The following is a 20,480-nucleotide window of genomic DNA, read 5'->3' as shown; positions in this document are numbered from 1 at the left end:
TTTACTAAAAAATAAACTAGTTCAAAAACTGTAATTGCTGATATATTGCAAAAATTTACATTTTTATATGTTATTATATCACTCAAATCTCTTCAATTAAATCTAAATACCACAGCAACTTAATAATCTTCTTCATCGTTCTAAGAAATGTAAGGAAATGTTCTTTAAATTTTGGGAAAAAAGTTTAATCATCCCTGTCCTTTTTTGAGTTCCCATTGCATTCCACTACATTGCAGAATTTTATCCTAACGTATAGTTGAATGTCTATTACTGAATATTCTATCATATTTTCTATAAGTAAGTTTTGTATACAAATTTGGATTTAAAAAATTTCTAATGGATTCAATATTTTAAATGTTTAGACAAATTATTTTTCCAGATTAAGTTTATTACTAGCTGTTAATATTGGTGCTTAGCAAACTTTGTCTACAAATAGGGTGGCTCACCCTCTGTGTTCCAGAGCAAATGGAGACACCCATCTGGTGTGGAGGAAAGAGCATGCAGATGAGAAAGGAAGACGCCACTGTTGGGTAACAGCCAGAGCCAGCACTGGCAGAGCACACACATCAGGGGAAGAACACTGTCTTAGAAATGCAGGTAAAGGTTCTGGTTAAATAATGAACTTTGAACAACTGCAGAGAGAGCACCTAAGCATCTTTGAAGTTAGTAATAAAATCCCTGCTAACAGAAAGCCATCTTTTCTATTCAGGTGAATTCATGTATGTATCAACACACAAAACTTTATGTTTGGAATTGCAGCTGATAAAGAAAAATACCTTCTCTATCTTCATGCACTATTTTCCCAAAAAGCTGTTACAATTTATTTTTCAAATGAAAGCATTTTTAAAATAAAGAGGTCATTGCCGAAAATTCGGACAATAGAGAAAGGTATTTACAAAATGCTAAGTGACATTCTATAATTTTGCTCCAATTTACACTCATACCAACAGTGGGTCTGGGTACCTATCTCATCACACCTTCATTGGCATTACTTGCTCCCACTTCAAACATTCTTTTCTAATTTGCCAGTGACTAATCCTATCTCACTGTATTGAATTATATTTCCTTGAATATGAGGAAATTGAAAAGAAATTTATTTTACATCTTTATTGTCTGTATGTAGTAGATATTTTTTATGTCCTTTGCACCTTTCTATGGAAGTTTGTTTTTTTTATTGACTTAGAGGAGTTCTTTGTATATTGAGTGTGCTAGCATTCTGGTATATTTATTACAAACATTTCCATTTGTCTTTTAATTATCTTTACTTGAAAAGATTTGCACTGTATGTAGTTAAGTATATTAGATTTTTTTAAAAAGCTTTTTAGTTTTAGTTTCTGGTACAGGGTGATTTTTCTGAGAACTGCTTGCTGAACACTTTTTTCCTTTCCCATTGATTTATAATTTTTCTTTTATTGAGACTGAATTTAGTTTCCCATCGATCATATAGTTACATCTGCATCAAGATCATCCTTCGATTCATGGGGTCGCAAAGAGTCGGACACGACTGAGCGACTGATCTGATCTGATCTGATTATTGCTCATTTGTTTTCAACCTTTTCTAAGATATTCTTACCTTCTTACTCTCTATGATAAATTATCACATCTTGTATCACATTCTTTAAGAAAAGTTTCTTTGAGAGTTTGATATGGTACCAAACCTATATATTTAGGTAGGAAGATTTATATCTTTACAATATTCAGTTTTGTCTTTCAGGGGGAAGTTGTGGCTTCATTTATTCAAACACTCTTTTATAACTCTCAATTTTGTAGATTTTCTTTCATGTATGTCCCAACTTCTCCAGGAATGCATCCCTTATCATTTATCTTCCCTGCTCCTCATGTGGTCATTAATGATTTAACTTCATCTGTCGTCTTCTCCACTGTATTGCAAACTCCTAGCAGGTAGGAACCATAGCTATGCTCCTTTTGTGTCCCCTCTCACAGCTAGCAGAGTTATGCATACACAGAAATAATATCTGTGGTCCAAGACAGATGTCAAGAGGGATGAAACACGAGAAGATTAGAATGAAGAGGGAAGGAATGGGAGTTTCGAATTAGCAGAGAGAAACTATCATATACAGGAGGGGAAAACAACAGGTCCTACTGTATAACACAGGCTTTCCTTGTGGCTCAGCTGGTAAAGAATCCGCCTGCAATGCAGGAGACCTGGGTTCAATCCCTGCGTTGGGAAGATCCCCTGGAGAAGGGAAAGGCTACCCACTCCACTGTTCTGGCCTGGAGAATTCCGTGGACTGTATAGTTGGACATGACTGAGCGACTTTAATTTCATTGTATAACACAGTGAACTGTATTCAATATCCTGTGACAAACCATAATGGAAAAGAATATGAAAAAAAATATATTGAACGTGTGTATATGTATGTGTGTATAACTGAGTCAACTATGTGCGTGTGTGCTCATTCAGTCATGTCTGACTCCTTGTGACCCTGTGGCCTGTAGCCTTCCAGGCTCCTCTGTTCATGGGATTCTTCAGGCAAGAATGTTGGAGTGGGTTGCCATTTCCTCCACCAGGGGATCTTCCTGACCCAGGGATCAAAAAAAGAAAAAGGAGACTAGCATAGAGAACCAGTGCTGACCTTTCATAGCTTCATCCATAACCTGCAACTATTCACTTAACACTCTGCCCCATTATATACCCTCAGCTGAATGTTTAAAAACCTAAATAATAGAAATGATTTAAAGATTATAAGGCAATCTTTCATAAATGTCCATAAAGTGACAGGCACAAATTTGACTGCGTTGTTTCCAACAGTAAAATAAATAAATAAATAAAAAAAACTGGAAATATTAATAAATGTCCATTAACGATTGAATGAGTACAATAAAGAAATAGTATATGCATAGTGCTGTAAGTTGGAGAAGGCAATGGCAACCCACTCCAGTACTCTTGCCTGGAAAATCCCACGGGCAGAGGAGCCTAGTAGGCTGCAGTCCATGAGGTCGCTACGAGTCAGACACGACTGAGAGACTTCACTTTTTTCACTTTCATGCATTGAAGAAGGAAATGGCAACCCACTCCAGTGTTCTTGCTTGGAGAATCCCAGGGATGGGGGAGCCTGGTGGGCTTCTGTCTATGGGGTCGCACAGAGTCGGACACGACTGAAGTGACTTAGCAGCAGTGCTGTAAGTATATTTGTAAGTGCTATATAGCATTTAAATGAATGGACTAAGTATTCATATGGATAAACTGAGTAACTTCATATTGAGGAAAAGAATCAGGTTGCCCAGTAATACATGTGGTTTGATATAGTGTATGTAAATTTAAAGATATGTGAAACAATGCTATATATTAATCCTGATATCCTAATGCAAGGGTCAGCAAATACGATCCCCAAGCCGAACCTAGCTTGCCCAGAACCAAACATGCCTTTTTGTTTACATATTGCCTATGGCTGTTTTCACACCACAGTGACAGAGTTTAAGTAGTTGCGACACAATTGCACGTGGTCTGCAAAGCCTAAAATACTCACTCTCTCGTCTTTATAGAAAAAGCTCCTGATCCCTGTCTAACCTGTAGAGACAAGCCTGGAAGTGTTGAATGCACATTCAGGATGTGGTCAGAATGACTGGGTGGATACAGAGGGAATTTCAAAGCATCTTTAATTCTCCCCTTAAGCTAGGGGTTAAATACAAGAAAGCTGATGATATTATTCAATGTTCTTCATGTTGGAAATATTTCATAATTTAAAAAATGAATGAAATTATATACGTGAAGAATTTCCTCATCTATAAAGATATGCAAACTCATACAGAGATTCTCTCTTACACACTCTTAAACATACAAACTCACACACACACACAGATTCTTGAGGCTTTGAGGAGGAAGTATTTCCTAACTATAAAATGTTGGGGACTTTTAACTGTAGTCAACGAGGTGCTATTGGAAATTTTGATGGCACAATAAAATCTATGTTCAAGAAGATTAGTCTTATGAGAAGGCGGGACAGGGGAGTAAGCAGTGAAAAGAGAAGGAAAATTCAGGAAATTCGCATTCCGGAAGTGAGATGATTAGGTGCAAAGCAGTGTGGTTTCTGTAAAGATGGAAAGGAAGTGACTTGAGTACAGTTTACAAACAGGAGGAGGAAGAAGAGAAAGCAGGCTGATGATACAAAGTTTAAAACTTTGGTACTGGTGGAAGCAGGGACAAAATGTTTATTTTACTTTATGTTTATTTGTACTATGATGTAATGTAAACCTTAACTTAAGGACCCAGGAATCATTTCAGAAGTGGTAAGCACTATTTGTTTTTAAAGTGATAAGACACAGAGTGACTGGTAGCTTGGACTCCTACTTTCTGGTTATCAGTTTGTCCTTGTTTGGATAGCGTGTGTCACATGGAGTTCATGGTGGATGGAACTTCTCTGATTTAGCACAAACCATTTGGAAGAGACCTTGGAAAGACCCTGCTCCAATTAAACGGCCTTGACTCTGATTTAGAAGAATCTCAGCTCTCAGAATATGAAGATAAAAAAACAGTTTCTTGTGCTGGTTCCCCATGAACTCTCTACACCCAAAGTCACCCTTCTCAGTGACATTTTTCTCAGATAAACCCAATTGCTGGTGGTAAAGCATATACTTTGGGGGATATCTATGTAGTTCATTTATAAAGGGCAATAAAAAATAAACTTTTTCTAGCCATCATCATTTCATGCTCAGCAGAAGTCCTGGATTCAGCCCAAGGCTGGAAGAATGTTCCTAAGAGAAAAGAGAAAGGAGTTCTAGAAGAAAAGGTTTTATCTCACAGGGGATTTGGTTTTCCCAGAAGTAATCAAACCAAAGTAATTCTTTCCAGGGCCAAAATACAGATTTAGAAAAACAAATCCTTTCCATTTGGGGCAGAATGCATACTTGTAGATGTATGGTTTGAGTCCCTTTACTGTTCAACTGAAATGATCACAACATTGTTAACTGACTGTGCTCCAATACAAAATAAAAAGTTTTTAAGAAAAAACAAACAAACAACTAAACAGTTCTCATGGGGGGAAAAAAAGGGAAAAGAGAATAGATCCTTTCCAAAGTTGAGATTTAAAGGACAATGTGTGGCCATTGTGATCACATTATTCTGAGAGTAGTGCCCTGTAAGAACTGGATGACCTTTATTGCTATCACAGTAACGTTTACATCTTTTGTGAAAATAGATTAAAATAATATCTACTATTTTATGAGTACTTACTATGCGGCAGCTTTCATGCTATGTTATCTCATTTGATCTGTAATAAACCAAGTAGGTAATAATATATACACTTTATAAATGAGAAAACTGAGGCTCAAAGAGATTAAGCAAACTTTCCAAGGTCACGTCGCTAGTAAGAACCAGAGTGGGGATGTAAACTCACCATCTAACTCTAAATTCATGTTTTTCCAGGCAACTCTCCCACTGAGACTGTCATTAACTACTCACCAGTGCTTAGTGAGGGTGAACTGGCATTTCTGCAAGGTCAGTTCTGCCTAAAGCATTTCAACATTAGCTGTTTATATGCACAATTAAGTAAGCCTCTACAAAGTTTGCCTGTCATATTATTTTGCTTCTTTTCAAACTTCTTTGCTGTTTCTAAAGTCTTCATTTAGGGACTTCCTGGTGATCCAGTGGCTAAGACTCTGAGCTCCCAATGCAGAGGGCCTGGGTTCAATCCCTGATAAAGGAACAAGATCCCACATGGTGCAACAAAGAGTTGCACGTCACAAATAAAGATCCTGCATGCCACAACTAAGACTCAACTCAGTTAAACAGATAAATAAACAAAAAATAAATACTTTTTTAAATAATAAAAAATAAAGTCACCATGTAAAGTTACACTTCCTTCAGGTGTTATACAATAAGAATATTTTTGAGTCAACCAGACCTCTACTTCTGAGCTTCTGTGCTTTGGAGGTTATACAATAGGGCTCAAAGAGTGGCTGACCTTTATTTTCAACTAAGTGTAAAAGAAGCACCTGGAATAAAGGCTCCCAGGGCCATGAACTTGAGAGTCAGGACTCTTTAAATTTTGCACCCTAAGCATCTCATTTGTCTTATTCTAGTTCTAGGCCTCCTTTTTAACCTTGACCAGGGCTGATCTCCAGCAAACTATCATAGCACTGGGCACGTCTTGGAGCATGCGTCCAGTTGTAATTCTCCCTTCGTTTTTGTGGTGGTTTGGCTGTTGGTCACCCCACTGGGGGCTTCCAAGGTGGTACTAGTGGTAAAGAACCTGCCTACCAATGCAGGAGCCGGAAGAGATTTGGGTTTGATCCCTGGGTAGGGAAGATCCTCTTCCTGGAGGAGGGCATGACAATCCAATCCAGTATTCTTGCCTGGGGAATCCCATCAGAGGAGCCTGGTGGGCTACTGTCCATAGGGTTGCAAAGAGTCAGACACGACTGAAGCAACTTAGCACGCATGCACCCACACACCCCTACTGGACCATCAGCTCTAGGAGTGCTCACCCTGGATCTCCAGTCCCCAGCCTGTGGCCAAGTACACATTAGATACACAATTAATTATTTGCTGACTGATGAATAAATGAATACGTGAACTAAACACATAAACAATAAATGAATAATATATCTCACCAGATAACCATTTTTAGAATCAGTCTTATTTCGGCCACAGAATCAACATTAATACAGGTGTAGGATAACAACACATGCAAGAGCTGAAGAAGGACTTTTTTTTAAGTCACACAAAAAACCTGACAACTAAGGCTGCTTCCCCACAATGTAGTCCTAATTAGTGAAGCGAAAATCCACTCTTGCTGGAAATCTCTTAAGCAGTGATCCCCTACATTTTATACATGGACTGACCACCCCAGGAAATAATTGTAATCATCCTCCCAAAGCTCACTTTGTTAATTTCTCTTCCTTGAGAGCTACCAGGAATAGTTTTTGGTCTACTTAACATTCATTCTTAATAGAGAAGTTTCTCCCCATTATCTGCTATAGTCAAAATGGTCAAGATGATGGAGAAAGTTATGCTGTTTCCATGGCTGAATTGTCATCTTCTTTTCAAATAATTCATTAGATCTTCTGAAATTTTATGACTATTACTTTTTAAATCAATTTATTTGTAATTAGAGGATAATTGCTTTATAATACTATGTTGGTTTCTGCCTGACATATATCAACATGAATCAGCCATAGGTATACGTATGGCCCCTCTCTCTTGAAACTCCCTCCCACTTCCCACTTCATCCCACCTATTATTTATATAAATCATTTGTTACTTGTAAAAGTGGCCACCATGGCTTCTCCCATTCTATATGCCCTTCTGCAATGAGGGTTTGCCACTACCCATCAATAGGTGAAGGCTATTTCCACAGCCCTTGAACCTGAACTGGTCTGGTAACTTCCTTGATCAGTAGAATGGTAGAAGTGATGTTGTGAGACTTCTGAGCTTGCCCTTAAGAGGCATTGAAGCTTCTGTTCCCTCAGTCTAAGAATGCTGCTGGGAAACTGTCACATTATTTGTAGATGCCCCAGATATGAAACCTAAGGGAGACAGAACTCAGCTATCCAAACTGCCACATTTGACAGTCACACCAGGACACCAGACCTGTGTGAGGCCATCTTGGACCTTCTGTTTCATCTGACTGTCTATCAGAAAGAACCACTTGAGTGAGCCCAGGCAAAACTATCAGAGGAACTGCTCCTCCAAAAGTCACTAAGCTTTGGGGTAGTTGTTACAAAGAAATAAATAACTGCTACAGAACTGGTACTTAGAAGGGGGATGATTTTTTTTTTTTTTAAGAGGCTAAACAAATGGCTTTGGCTTTGGGATTGGGAGGTGGACAGAGCCTGAAAGGGCAGTGGGGACACTGGTAGAAATTGGAAGAGTGGGGAGGAACTTTCTATAGGAAGCTGAAAAATGAACAGGTCATATTTTGCAGTCTCTCTCTCTCTCTCTCTCTCTGTCTCTCATACACACACACACACACACACACACACACACATACACAGGGGCAAAACTGTTCAACTTGGAAGATACACAGTTTCCTAATGAACCTGTGGATTTTTGTTTGTTTCACTCTGGTTTGGTTTCAGGAGTGGCAGAGCCTTTTCCCCACTGACCTCCAATTACCTCTGTGGATCCCTTTGGGATTAAGGAGAACTCCAAATAATAAGGTGAATGTGTCAAGTGGTGTTTTTAGCTGTGAATAATAGGTACATGAAAACAGAGATGAATTAGGAAGGAGCTATTTGTTTTAAGCAGGATTGGAAGCAACAGCACAGTACAGCATTTTGGGCTTCCCTGGTGGCTCAGTGGTGAAGAATCTGCCTACCAATGTAGGAGACCCAGGTTCGACCCTTGGGTCGGGAAGATCCCCTGAAGGCAGGCATGGCTATCCATGCCAGTATTCTGGCCTGGAGAATCCTATGGATAGAGGAGCCTAGCAGGCTATAGTCCATAGGGTCGCACAGAGTCAAACACAACTGAAGCAACTTAGCACGTGAGAGGTCCAGGATGTGCTGGATTGATAAACAAGACTATTGTACACTTTTGTTCTTTCATATGACATAAGAGTCTCAAAATAAACGATTCCACAGTAAATATCAAATCATGGATGTGGCTATAAGATCCTTTGCTGAGAGCTCAAAAAGCATAAGGAGGTGCCTAGGAGACTCTCACATCCAGGTAAAAGAGCTTCTAAGAATTCCAGGGCATTATCCCACAACATTATTTCATAATAGCTTGGCGTGTCCAAAGTAGAAAGAAGTTTGTCTCAAAAAATTATGGAGGTAAGTTTTCAGGCATGGAGTAAGTCCTCAAAAGACTAATAAGAAATCCACAAAGTGCTTTAGCAAATAGGTTTAATGAGAGCAATGCCATCTTAAACCAAAAGCTAACTCTGCAATTCTTAGAAATAAGTAAAGCCCCACCCATGAATGAGCTGTCTTGATGACTTGCTTTGAGCGACAGAATTGTTGTACTTCTGAAGGTAAACCTCAAGAGAACCTTGTTACTTTCACTTGCATCCTCTTGGGATGTTGTCCTGAGACCCCATGCCATGAAGAAGCCAGGAATGAAACACTCCAAGACAAAGACACTGGGTCATTTCAATTATCCCAGTCAACAGCCTTCATCAAGGCCCCAGTCATGAGAATGGGACCTAGTTGACCCTCCAGTTTATATGTTACCTGATTGAACTCAGGAAAAACCAGCAAACAGCCACCTAGTCAGCTCACAAACTTATAGGACATAATAAGTTATTATCTTTTTAAGCCATTAAGTTGTGCAGTAGCTTATTCATAGTACTAGATAACTGATACAATCTCCCAAAATGAACAGTATGGCATGTTGTCTTTTGTTTTACTGGGTCTAAAAAAGAGACCCCTTGCTTAAAAATACTACATTTTCTCTCTTAAAGTGGCATTTCAATGTCCATTTCCAATATCAATGCCAAGAGAATTCATCCACTCACATATTTATTCATCCAATATACATTTATTGACTCTGTGTCAGGCATTGAACAGATACAGGCAAAAAAAAAAAAAATCATGATCCTTCAAGAGGCTTAGTGGTAAAGTCAGATAAGGACAACAACCCAATCAAAATGGCATGGGGATTGCTATAATAGAGGTAAGCACAGTCCCTTCAGGAGCACAAGCAAAGGCTTCACTCATTCAGCATTCATTAATTGTTCACCAGGTACCAGTTTTGATCTGGGTCTTGGAAATAGAATGATGGATGAGACAGAATAAAAAAATAAATCCTGATAATTTGCAAGTAAACAAGTAGTAAGGTTTCCAATGATGATAACAAGAAAATAAAGGAGATAAAGGATAAAGTGGTGTGCATGCATGCATGCTAAGTCACTAAGTCATGTCTGACTCTTTGCAACCCTGTGGACTGTAGGCCGCCAGGGATTCTCCAGGCAAGAATACTGGAGTGGTTGCCATGCCCTCCTCCAGGGGATCTTCCACATCTCAGGGATTGAACCTGAATCTCTCAGATCTCCTGCACTGGCAGGCGGGTTCTTTACCACTAGCGCCATCTGGGCCCTGGGCACTATATTAGAGAGGGTGATCCTAGAAGAGCTCTCTAGAGAGTGGACATTTGAACTGAGATGTGGAGAAGAAGAAGAAGTAAGCCGAAAAAGGGGGAAATAAGTCCAGGCAGAGTGGTCAGCAAGTGCTAAGGACCTTGGTTGGGGTGCTGGAGGAACAGCGAAAGCCCAGTGAGGTTGGAGAGGAGTAAGCAAAGAGGCAGTGCAGGAGATGAGGTCTGAGAGTAAGCACCTCTCTATGGCCTGTTGACTATGAAAAGGAGTTCAAATTTATTCTAAATGGGAGTCTACCTGATGCGTGTTCAGCATGGATGTGACTAGGAGAGAAAGAAAGTCTTTTTGAGGGTGGGGGGCTGGTTCGTGAATTTAATCTCCAAGAAGTAGGCACTAAACTAAGCAGAAGGCATGCAGAGGAGATGGCCACAGGAAGAAAACAGCAGGCTGTCTTCTAAGCAGACATACATTGTCCTCATGCTGTAGTGAGTGGACTCAGCTCAAACCAGTGGAGAAAGGTGGCCTATTCGAGACCCAATAGCCAGAAAAATGATGATTCCTTTGGGGTAAAAAATTAAAACGTCCTATTTTGTATCATTTTAAGTCTCAGGTGGATTAAAGACCTTTAAAATGATAAACATTGGGAGAAAATATAGAAAAACACATTTGTGATCTTTATGAATTTAGGGCATTGAAAGAAAAGACTTATTGAACAAGAAACAAATAGGAAAAGAATCAATTTGACTACATTAAAATCAAGAAGACAGAAATCAAGACACCATAAACAAAGCTAAATATATGAAATAAACTGGGAGAAAATGTTTACCACATAAATAACAGCCAAAAATTAGTATAAACAACATATTAATAACTCCTGTAAAGAAAAACAGAAAAGATAAACAACTCAAGGAAGAAACTGGCAAAGGATACAAAGAGGAAATTCACCAAAAGGCAAATACAAGTGGTTGATGAACATACAAAAACATCTGAAGCTAGTTATTAATTAGAAAAATGCGAACTAATACAACTAGATACTATTTCCACCATTGAATTATCAATGCTTTTTTGTCTGATAATATTAAAAGTTGAAGAAGATGTGTGGAAATACGCATTCTCACACACTGCTAGTGGGGGCATAGTTGTTATATCTTTTTGGAAGACTCTTTAGCAGTATATTCTGAAAAATAAAAGTACAATTCTTAGGTATTGGATAAAGCTTTGTACAGGTACACAAGAATGTTCACTCTAGCACTGCTTCTATTTAAAATAGGAACTGAAATATCAAAGCTTTATTTGGACTTTTATCCAGAAAAATTAAAATTAATAAAAATTTATTTTATATTCACACCTATTAATTTTGGTCACCAGAACTCTGTTGTCATTCTTAGACCTAACAAAGAAAAAACATATTTTTCCTGTGCAATACTTTCTTTCTTATACAATACTTCCCTTGGCAATCAAGCTGCATTATGTTGGCATTGAACTGAAACAAGTTTACAAAGAAGAGAAAAAGAAGAGCAGACATTCCTTTATTGCCCAAATTGGAAAAGGGCAAACTAAAGGAGAAAATAACTCACTGTGGAGGGCAAGGGGTCTAGGGGATTGCAGATTGGGATGAAAGAACAGGGAGGTAGGAGAAGAGATGAGGGTGGATATTTTTAGGTACTGATGACTTTTGCCTCCCCTGCAGCTGGGTGACTGAGGATACATAGAGTGATGCCTCGTACATTTCCACTCGTAGAAAACATAACAGCAACAAGAAATACCTGGGAAGAAAAACACTGTTCCCATTTCTTTTAGCCCCTTCATGATGTATGTTGCTAAGATTTAAGAGAAAAACGAGACTGAGCAAAATGAAGGAAAAACACTCCCTATCAAGAAAAGAACATGAACCTTCATTCTTTTCTTTATCCACCCACCTAATGATACTGCAAGTTTCTGAAAACCTATCACAAGGTGTTACGTATTCTCCTGGTGTTCATAACCTGAGGTTTCTGTGAAACACAGCAGTTCTGAGTGCCTTTTGAAAGTCCCTGATCACAACACCAGGGAGGGTTCACTGAATCTTTAATTAAGATGACAATAACTGAGGTGTCCAGTCAGCTCTCCTAGACTGACCTTTGGGTTAAAGCAAGTAGTGCTAATAACTTTCCACTTGCCCTGCTTGAGTGTGTTATTGGAAAATGCCCTAAGAAGTTTTAGGAATCTTTACAATTGTGCTAAGCTAAGCTAAGTCACTTCAGTCATGTCCGACTCTGTGTGACCCCATAGATGGCAGCCCACCAGCCTCCCCCGTCTCTGGGATTCTCCAGGCAAGAACACTGGAGTGGGTTGCCATTTCCTTCTCCAATGCATGAAAGTGAAAAGTGAAAGTAAAGTCGCTCAGTTGTGTCTGACTCTAGCGACCCCATGGACTTCAGCCCACCAGGCTCCTCCATCCACGGGATTTTCCAGGCAAAAGTACTGGAGTGGGGTGCCATTGCCTTCTCTGGCACAATTGTGCTAGGTCTTAACAAATCACCCCTGTCGAGATGAAACATTTGTGGTCTGGTCCACCTGCTTTCCTCCCACCGTTCCAGATTTCAAATTCTCCCAACCTCCAACAATACCAAGGTAGCAAGAAGAGACCTTTTGAGTTAAAAAGACTTGCCCGTCCTGTTACTTCCTAACTGTGATTGCAGACAGGTGACTTGTTCCCTTTGAGCCTCAGTTTTCTCATCAGTAAAATGAGTATAAGAACTTCCATTCAGGGTTATTGTGAGAAGGAAACAGGCAATTTAGACAAAGCCTCTGACATGTTGGTACACACTCTTGCGTACAAAGTTCCTTTCTTTTACTTCCAAATACAACAACGGGGTGTTCCACCACCATGTGGCCAGATTTTGGAGGTGTGGAAATAAAAGGAAGGACAGGGATTACATTACTTTGCTTCTCCGACTGGGGGAGAGAGGGCAGAGGTGTGTGGTGGAAAACAATGCTGCAGATCCTGATGAAGGGTCTCAGAACCAAAGCATCATCCCTGGCCAGTATTTTATCAGCTAACTCGAGTTGCATCAGCCATATTGCAACATTCTCAGCAAAACAGAAAAGTCCACATTGCAGATGGCACAGGTCCACAATTTGGAGGGTGGGGGAGACTCAGAGACAAAGGTGTCTATCATTTTATAAAAATCACACTAAAAACCTGGCATTAGCTGTCTCTATTCACTTTCACTTTTCACTTTCATGCATTGGAGAAGGAAATGGCAACCCACTCCAGTGTTCTTGCCTGGAGAATCCTAGGGATGGGGGAGCCTAGTGGGCTGCCGTCTATGGGGTCACACAGAGTCAGACACGACTGAAGCGACTTAGCAGCAGCAGCATTCCCCTTGTTGATACTGCTGAGGTGGTTCTAAGGCAGCATCAGTGACATCATCAGATTTCTTTAAAGCTCAGGTGAGTTTCTCAGACCAAGGATCCAGCATGAGTCATTTGCATCCCTTTCCCCAGCCCCTCCCTTCTAAACAAAAACTCCGTTGAGAGAAATATGACCCAGGCTTCGCTCACAGTTGCCTAATTCCCTATGGCAGCATGTAGAGCAGGAGATGCTTTATCTGCAGATTCAGACCTTGGAGAATTTTAGTAATAAAGTTCTTCCTAACATTTTTCCATCTTATTTTAATATTTCCATCTGATACTAATATGAGAAATGGAAACCAATAGAAAAGTTTGCAGTAGGACTCAAAAGAGAAAGCTTTTGAAACCTACTCTTCTAGGAAAAACTTTCAGTCAAGCATAACTTAAATGTCATTCAAGTCCTAGATCTGAAGTCTTCTGACATTAGTAACATTCCCCAACTTGCATTAGGATTTGATAAATCACAGCATATTATACAGATAAGATTGCCTACAGAATCAGAACAGAGACACTTCTGAAATTTACGGTCTCCAGTGATTCTCTTGGGTGATCACAATGTTGAAAAGATATTCCAAAATAATTTTTCAGTAAGAAAAGCAATTTACTTTTTAATAAAGTACTACCCATTGACTTCTGCTTCTTTGTTTTGAAGATTTTTTTTTTTTTTTTACTCTTTTAGAAACCATCATGATCTCACATCAAATTCTACCAACTGAGAATTCATTCATTGACCAAACTTACTGATGCTAAAGAGAAACTTTCAATGACAATGTCCCCTCTGGTGTTTTGGGATGGATACCCCACTCCCAGAGAAATCAGGTACTCACTGAGATTGTCTTAGGCTGGAGGTGAACTTTCAAAGCCCTGGGAGGATTCTGAGTCCAGTCTTCCTCTCCAAAATGCAGTGGTTTTGCTACAAATGCTCAGGATCTGATTTTGCATTGGGGCGAGTCCAGGAGACAGTGGGGTGAGGAGGAGGGAGTTCCAGCAGGAGCCGGGGCCAGTCATGGGCGGCCTTCCCGCCCAGCAGCAGCATCTCTGCCTTGGCTCTGTGCCTCATGGACAGAGATTAGTCATTAACAATCCTTTCCTTGCTAAAAGATATAAACAGAGAAAGGAACCTTGGGACATGCTCGAGATTCCCAGGACAAACTCCCAAAGCCCCTGGATAGGGACTGTAACAAAGCGGAGGCACGCCCTGACATCTTTGAAAATGCTTCTCTGCAGGCTGTGTTTTAAGGGTCCCAGGTACCCTGATTTCTGCACACATCATCTAAAACTGAATTGTGATCTTCCCTCTCTCTCTCCAACTGCTTTCAATAGCTCCACCACCTACAAGGGACTGAAGTTAGCAACTCTGAACCTTTTCGACTCTCCCTCTCCCAGGCTTTCTGTATCAAGGAGTAACAGATTAATGTAGATTTCATCTTTGTAATGTCTTCTATTTCCAACCCACTGTGCTCCTCTGCTGATTCAGGCCTACCGCCACTTCCCTTCTGAAGAACAACGTTGCTTGGCCTCTAACTCTTCTCTTCTCTTCTGGTTTCTAAATTGCACAGCAGTGTAAATTGTGGGGCTCTGCTGAGATACCTACTCATCTGTCACAACCTCAGGAAAGACACTCAGCATTTCTGCGTCCTTGTCTATAAGATGAGGATGGTGTAACTGTCCTATATGTGGTGGTGAGAATTACATGCATAGTTTAAAATGCATAAAATGTTTATAAAAGTGCCTGACAGAGAGGAAGCACCCAATACATTTTGTTGTTGTTATTCAGTTGCTCAGTCATGTCCAACTCTGCGACCCCATTGACTGCAGCGTTTCAGGTTTCCCTGTCTTTCACCATCTCCCAGAGCTTACTCAAACTCACATCATTGAGTTGGTGATGCCATCCAACCATCTTGTCCTCTGTCGTCCCCTTCTCCTGCTTTCAATCTTTCCCAGGATCAATCTTCTCTAATGAGTCGGCTCTTTGCATCAGACAGCCAAAGTATTGGAGCTTCAACTTCAGCATCAGTCTTTCCAACGAATATTCAGGGTTGATTTCCTTTAGGACTGACTGGTTTGATCTCTGTGCAGTCCAAGGGACGCTCAAGAGTCTTCTCCAACACCACAGTTCAAAAGCATCAATTCTTCAGCACTCAGTTTTCTTTATAGTCCAACTCTCACATCCATACATGACCACTGGAAAAACCATAGCCTTGACTAGACAGACCTTTGTTGGCAAAGCAATGTCTCTGCTTTTTAATATGTTATCTAGGTTGGTCATAGCTTTTCTTCCAAGGAGCAAGCATCTTTTAATTTCATGGCTGCAGTCACCATCTGCAGTGATTTTGGAGCCCCCCCAAAATAAAGCTCCCCACTGTTTCCATTGTTTCCCCATCTATTTGCCAGAAGTGATGGGACCACATGCCACGATCTTCATTTTCTGAATGTTGAGTTTTACACCAACTTTTTTCTCTCTCCTCTTTCACTTTCATCAAGAGGCTCTTTAGTTTTTCTTCACTTTCTGCCATAAGGGTGGTGTCATCTACATATCTGAGGTTATTGATATTTCTCCTGGCAATCTTGATTCCAACTTCTGCTTCATCCAGTCTGGCATTTCACGTGATGTACTCTGTATATAAGTTAAATAAGCAGGGTGACAATATACAGCCTTGATGTACTCCTTTCCCAATTTGGAACCAGTATGTTGTTCCATGTCCAGTTCTAACTGTTGCTTCTTGACCTGCATACAGATTTCTTAGGAGGCAGATCAGGTGGTCTGATATTTCCATCTCTTTAGAATTTTCCACAGTTTGATTATACAGTGGAAGTGACAAATAGATTCAAGGGATTAGATCTGATAGACAGAATGCCTAAAGAACTATGGACAGAGGATCATGACATTGTATAGGAAGCAGTGATCAAGACCATCTGCAACAAAAAGAAATGCAAAAAGGCAAAATGGTTGTCTGAGGAGGCCTTACAAATAGCTGAGAAAAGAAGAGAAGCAAAAGGCAAAGGAGAAAAGGAAAGATATACCCATTTGAATGCAGAGCTCCAAAGAATAGCAACTGCTACTGCTGCTAAGTCGCTTCAGTCGTGTCCGACTCTCTGTGACCCCATAGATGGCAGCCCACCAGGCTCCCCCGTCCCTGGGATTCTCCAGGCAAGAACACTGGAGTCGGTTGCCATTTCCTTCTCCAATGCATGAATGTGAAAAGTGAAAGTGAAGTCGCTCAGTTGTGTCTGACTCTTATCGACCCCATGGACTGCAGCCTACCAGGCTCCTCCATCCATGGGATTTTCCAGGCAAGAGTACTGGAGTGGGGTGCCATTGCCTTATCCAAAAAGGAGAGATAATAACGCCTTCCTCAGTGATCAATGCAAAGAAATAGAGGAAAACAATAGAATGGGAAAGACTAGAGATCTCTTCAAGAAAATTAGAGATACTAAGGGAATGTTTCATGCAAAGATGGGTACAATGAAGGACAGAAATGGTATGGACCTAACAGAAGCAGAAGATATTAAGAAGATGTGGCAACAATACACAGAAGAACTATACACAGAAAAACCAGAGGACAAATTGCCAACATCCATTGGATCATCGAGTTCCAGAAAAACATCTACTTCTGCTTTGTTGACTAAACCAAAGCCTTTGACTGTGTGGATCACAGCAAATTATGGGAAAAACTTGGTGGAAGGCCTACACTCAAATCTATTAGGAAAGCTGTATTTTACTTCTCTTATTAAATAGCATCTGCAATGGCACCCCACTCCAGTACTCTTGCCTGGAAAATCCCACGGACGGAGGAGCCTGGTAGGCTGCAGTCCATGGGGTCGCCAAGAGTTGGACACGACTGAGCGACTTCACTTTCCCTTTTCACTTTCATGCACTGGAGAAGGAAATGGCAACCCACTCCAGTGTTCTTGCCTGGAGAATCCCAGGGACGGGGGAGCCTGGTGGGCTGCCATCTATGGGGTAGCACAGAGTCGGACACGACTGAAGCAACTTAGCAGTAGCAGCAGTAGGTCCTGCAGGCTCAGACTCCCTACCCCCATGGGCTTCTTCTATCTTGAAGCACACCACCCCTACCCTTTATTACCAGGAAGAGGGAAAGTCCAGCCTTGGTAAACACTGCCCTGCCAATTTGAAGAGTCTTTCCCATGACACACAGTGGGCTCTGCAGCTCTGGGCTGCCCAAAGGGCTCCTGCATAACTCCCAGACAAATTCTTCTTGGATGATGAAAGCCTTTGTCATGGCTTCATTCTCTTCATCAGCAGTGGAAGGTGAAAGCTGAAAGAATTCTGTGAGAATCAGTTGACTGCCTGGAACTGTATATATACATATATACAATTGTATATATAAATTGTATATATTTATACAATTATATATTTATATATACATATATAAATTGTATATTTATTATTTGTAAAAACATGCTAGATATCTATTATATCAAAATTTTTTAAATAAACTTGTAAGTGTATATGTACCTGAGAGTTTATGTGTGAGTATGTGTGTGTATACCCCTTGCCCTGAGAGCTGGTTGTTAAATACTTCCCAGCATACCACTGCCCCCACCTATACTATCCCTATTTCTTCATGGTTCCTCCGTACTCTTAGTTGAAAAACACTGATGTTCTCTTTACTTAATGGGGTTATCCAAGCTCCCTCGTGCCTCAGAACCTTTCCTTATCCTGAAATGCTCCCTTTTTTCCTTCTCAGTACCTTTCATCCTCGATCCTTCAGATCTAGTCTAGGCATGCGAATGTGATTGTGTGAAATGTCAAGAGGAAAATATTGCTGAACTCTTGTATCAGTAGCCGATTTATGGTTGCAGTTCAAGCATGATTTGACAAATGGACCTGCATTCCATTCCATTAATTCCTTCCCAATACACTTATTTTCCTGATATCACACACATGATGTACTGTTAAACTCTTAGTCTCACACAAATTACATTCATTAAAGTGAATGCTCTTTGGGCTCCAATACTACATATGTTGGAAATTCACTAGTTCATCTGAGATATGAACAGCTTTTTTGCTGAATCAAATAATAGTTTTCAAATGCTGGAAGAGCATTTATTCAATGTTTCATGTGTGCTCTTCACAATGTAAATAATCTGCATTATTAACATCACCACAACTTAGACCAGAGGTCAGCAAACTTTTTCTCTAAAGGGCCAAAAAGTAAATATTTTAGGCTTTGGGACCACATCTGGTCTCTGTCATATTTTTCAAACTTTAAAAAATTTAAAATCTCTTCTTAGCCCCCAGGCTGTACAAAAACATCCATAGGCCAAATTTTGTCCTCCAGCCTTAGTCTGCCAATCTCTTGGACCAGCGGCTTTCAACGGGGAAGAAGTGGGGGAAGTCTTGCCCACCAGGGGATATCTGGCAATACCTGGAGACAGTGGTGGTTGTCACAACTTGGAGGGAGTGCTAGTGGCATTTAGTAGGTAGAGAAGAGAGATGCTGCTAAAACCCTACGGCACACAGCAGATCCTTCTGGAACAAGGGATTGTTGAGCCCCAAATGTCAATAATGCTGAGGTTGAGAAACACTGGGGCTTCCCAGGTGGCACTGGTGGTAAGAAATCCGCCTGCCGATGTAGGAGATGTAAAAAAGGTGGGTGTAATCAGGAAGATGCCTTAGAGAAGGATATGGCAACCCACTCTAGTATTCTCGCCTGGGAAACCCCATGGACAGAGGAGCCAGGTGGGCTACAGTCCTTGGGGCCACAAAGAGTCAGAAACAACTGAAGCAACTTAGCACAAAAGCATCAAGAAACAGTGTTAGATAATTAGCAAAGCAGTAAAAGAAGTACAGATTTGTAGATTTAGTTCATTCCCATGGTGTGAATATCTTCACGGTGGCCAATTTCAAGCTACCAGCATGATGTGACTGAACACAAACATGGTAAGAGAGATACAGAGGCACATGATTGCTTAGAATTTCCACCATTCAGATACAATAGATCTGAATAGCCACGAGAGCATACATAATTGTGAACTATTTTTAAATAGTTAGAATGTAAAGTTTTAAGTACATATTACCCTTGATTTGTAAGTGTCTTTAATTATAAGTTTTGGGGAAGGAAATGGCAACCCACTCCAGTGTTCTTGCCTGGAGAATCCCAGGGACGAGGGAGCCTGGTGGGCCGCCGTCTACGGGGTTGCACAGAGTCGGACACGACTGAAGTGACTTAGCATTAGCAATTATAAGTTAATGTTATTTAACTTTTAATAGGTACTGTGTTTAACAGCCAGTTCAGAAAAACCTGAAAACTACTAGTTTTCATGGGCCAGGGCAAGCTGACTCAGTCCACCATTGGAGGAATGAGGACTTTCTTACATGTTGTCTTTATAATTTAGGAGCTAGGAAGTATTATCTTCATTTTTTTAATGAGGAAAGTAAGACTTAGACATTCAATGGCTCATGAAACCAAGAAAGCTGGGCTTTAAGTTCTTTTCTCCAAATCTGCTATATTTTCTCCTATATTTTGTTCTACTATCAATCCAAGCAAAGTGAAATAAAAATATTTATTCTATGAAGTGCTTCTCAATACTGGCTTATTTTAATTAGTTGCTGAATAGAACACACATGAAGGAAGTCATTAAAAATATTGACAGTGGCCAACTTTTGTACAGTATTAAGTATATAGTATTAAGTATAAAGTATTAAATATATAAGAAGAGACGGCAAGAATACACAGAAGAACTGTACAAAAAGAACTTCACGACCAAGATAATCACGATGGTATGGTCACTCACCTAGAGCCAGACATCCTGGAATGTGAAGTCAACTGGGCCTTAGAAAGCATCACTACGAACAAAGCTAGTGGAGGTGATAGAATTCCAGTTGAGCTATTTCAAGACCTGAACGATGATGCTGTGAAAGTGCTGCACTCAATATGCCAGCAAATCTGGAAAACTCAGCAGTGGCCACAGGACTGGAAAAGGTCAGTTTTCATTCCAATCCCAAAGATAGACAATGCCAAAGAATGCTCAAACTACCACACAATTGCACTCATCTCACACGCTAGTAAAGTAATGCTCAAAATTCTCCAAGCCAGGATTCAGTAATATGTGAACTGT

The 20,480-nt window shown here is 40.3% G+C and overlaps 1 protein-coding gene across 4 annotated transcripts in view; it reads right to left on the bottom strand.

The window, feature by feature from the left end:
• NR1H4 (nuclear receptor subfamily 1 group H member 4) overlaps positions 1–20,480 on the bottom strand; it is a 127,535-nt gene that overhangs the window by 64,516 nt on the left and 42,539 nt on the right. Inside the window, exon 1 of one of the 4 annotated variants that reach the window (XR_015163974.1) lies at positions 14,222–14,358. The exons of 1 other annotated variant lie outside the window; for it this stretch is intronic. The gene's annotated coding sequence lies outside the window, so the exon portion shown is untranslated. Of the gene's footprint in view, positions 1–14,221; positions 14,448–20,480 lie in introns of those variants that run through there. 2 more of the 4 variants (XM_086400895.1, XM_086400892.1) reach the window with 2 other exon arrangements.

Source organism: Bos grunniens, chromosome 5, assembly GCF_055505025.1.
Source record: "Bos grunniens cultivar Pamir isolate PY7600 chromosome 5, Bosgru_T2T1.0, whole genome shotgun sequence".
Taxonomy (NCBI): domain Eukaryota; kingdom Metazoa; phylum Chordata; class Mammalia; order Artiodactyla; family Bovidae; genus Bos; species Bos grunniens.
Note: the sequence above shows the minus strand (reverse complement) of the source record. Positions and strands in the feature narration are given on the sequence as shown.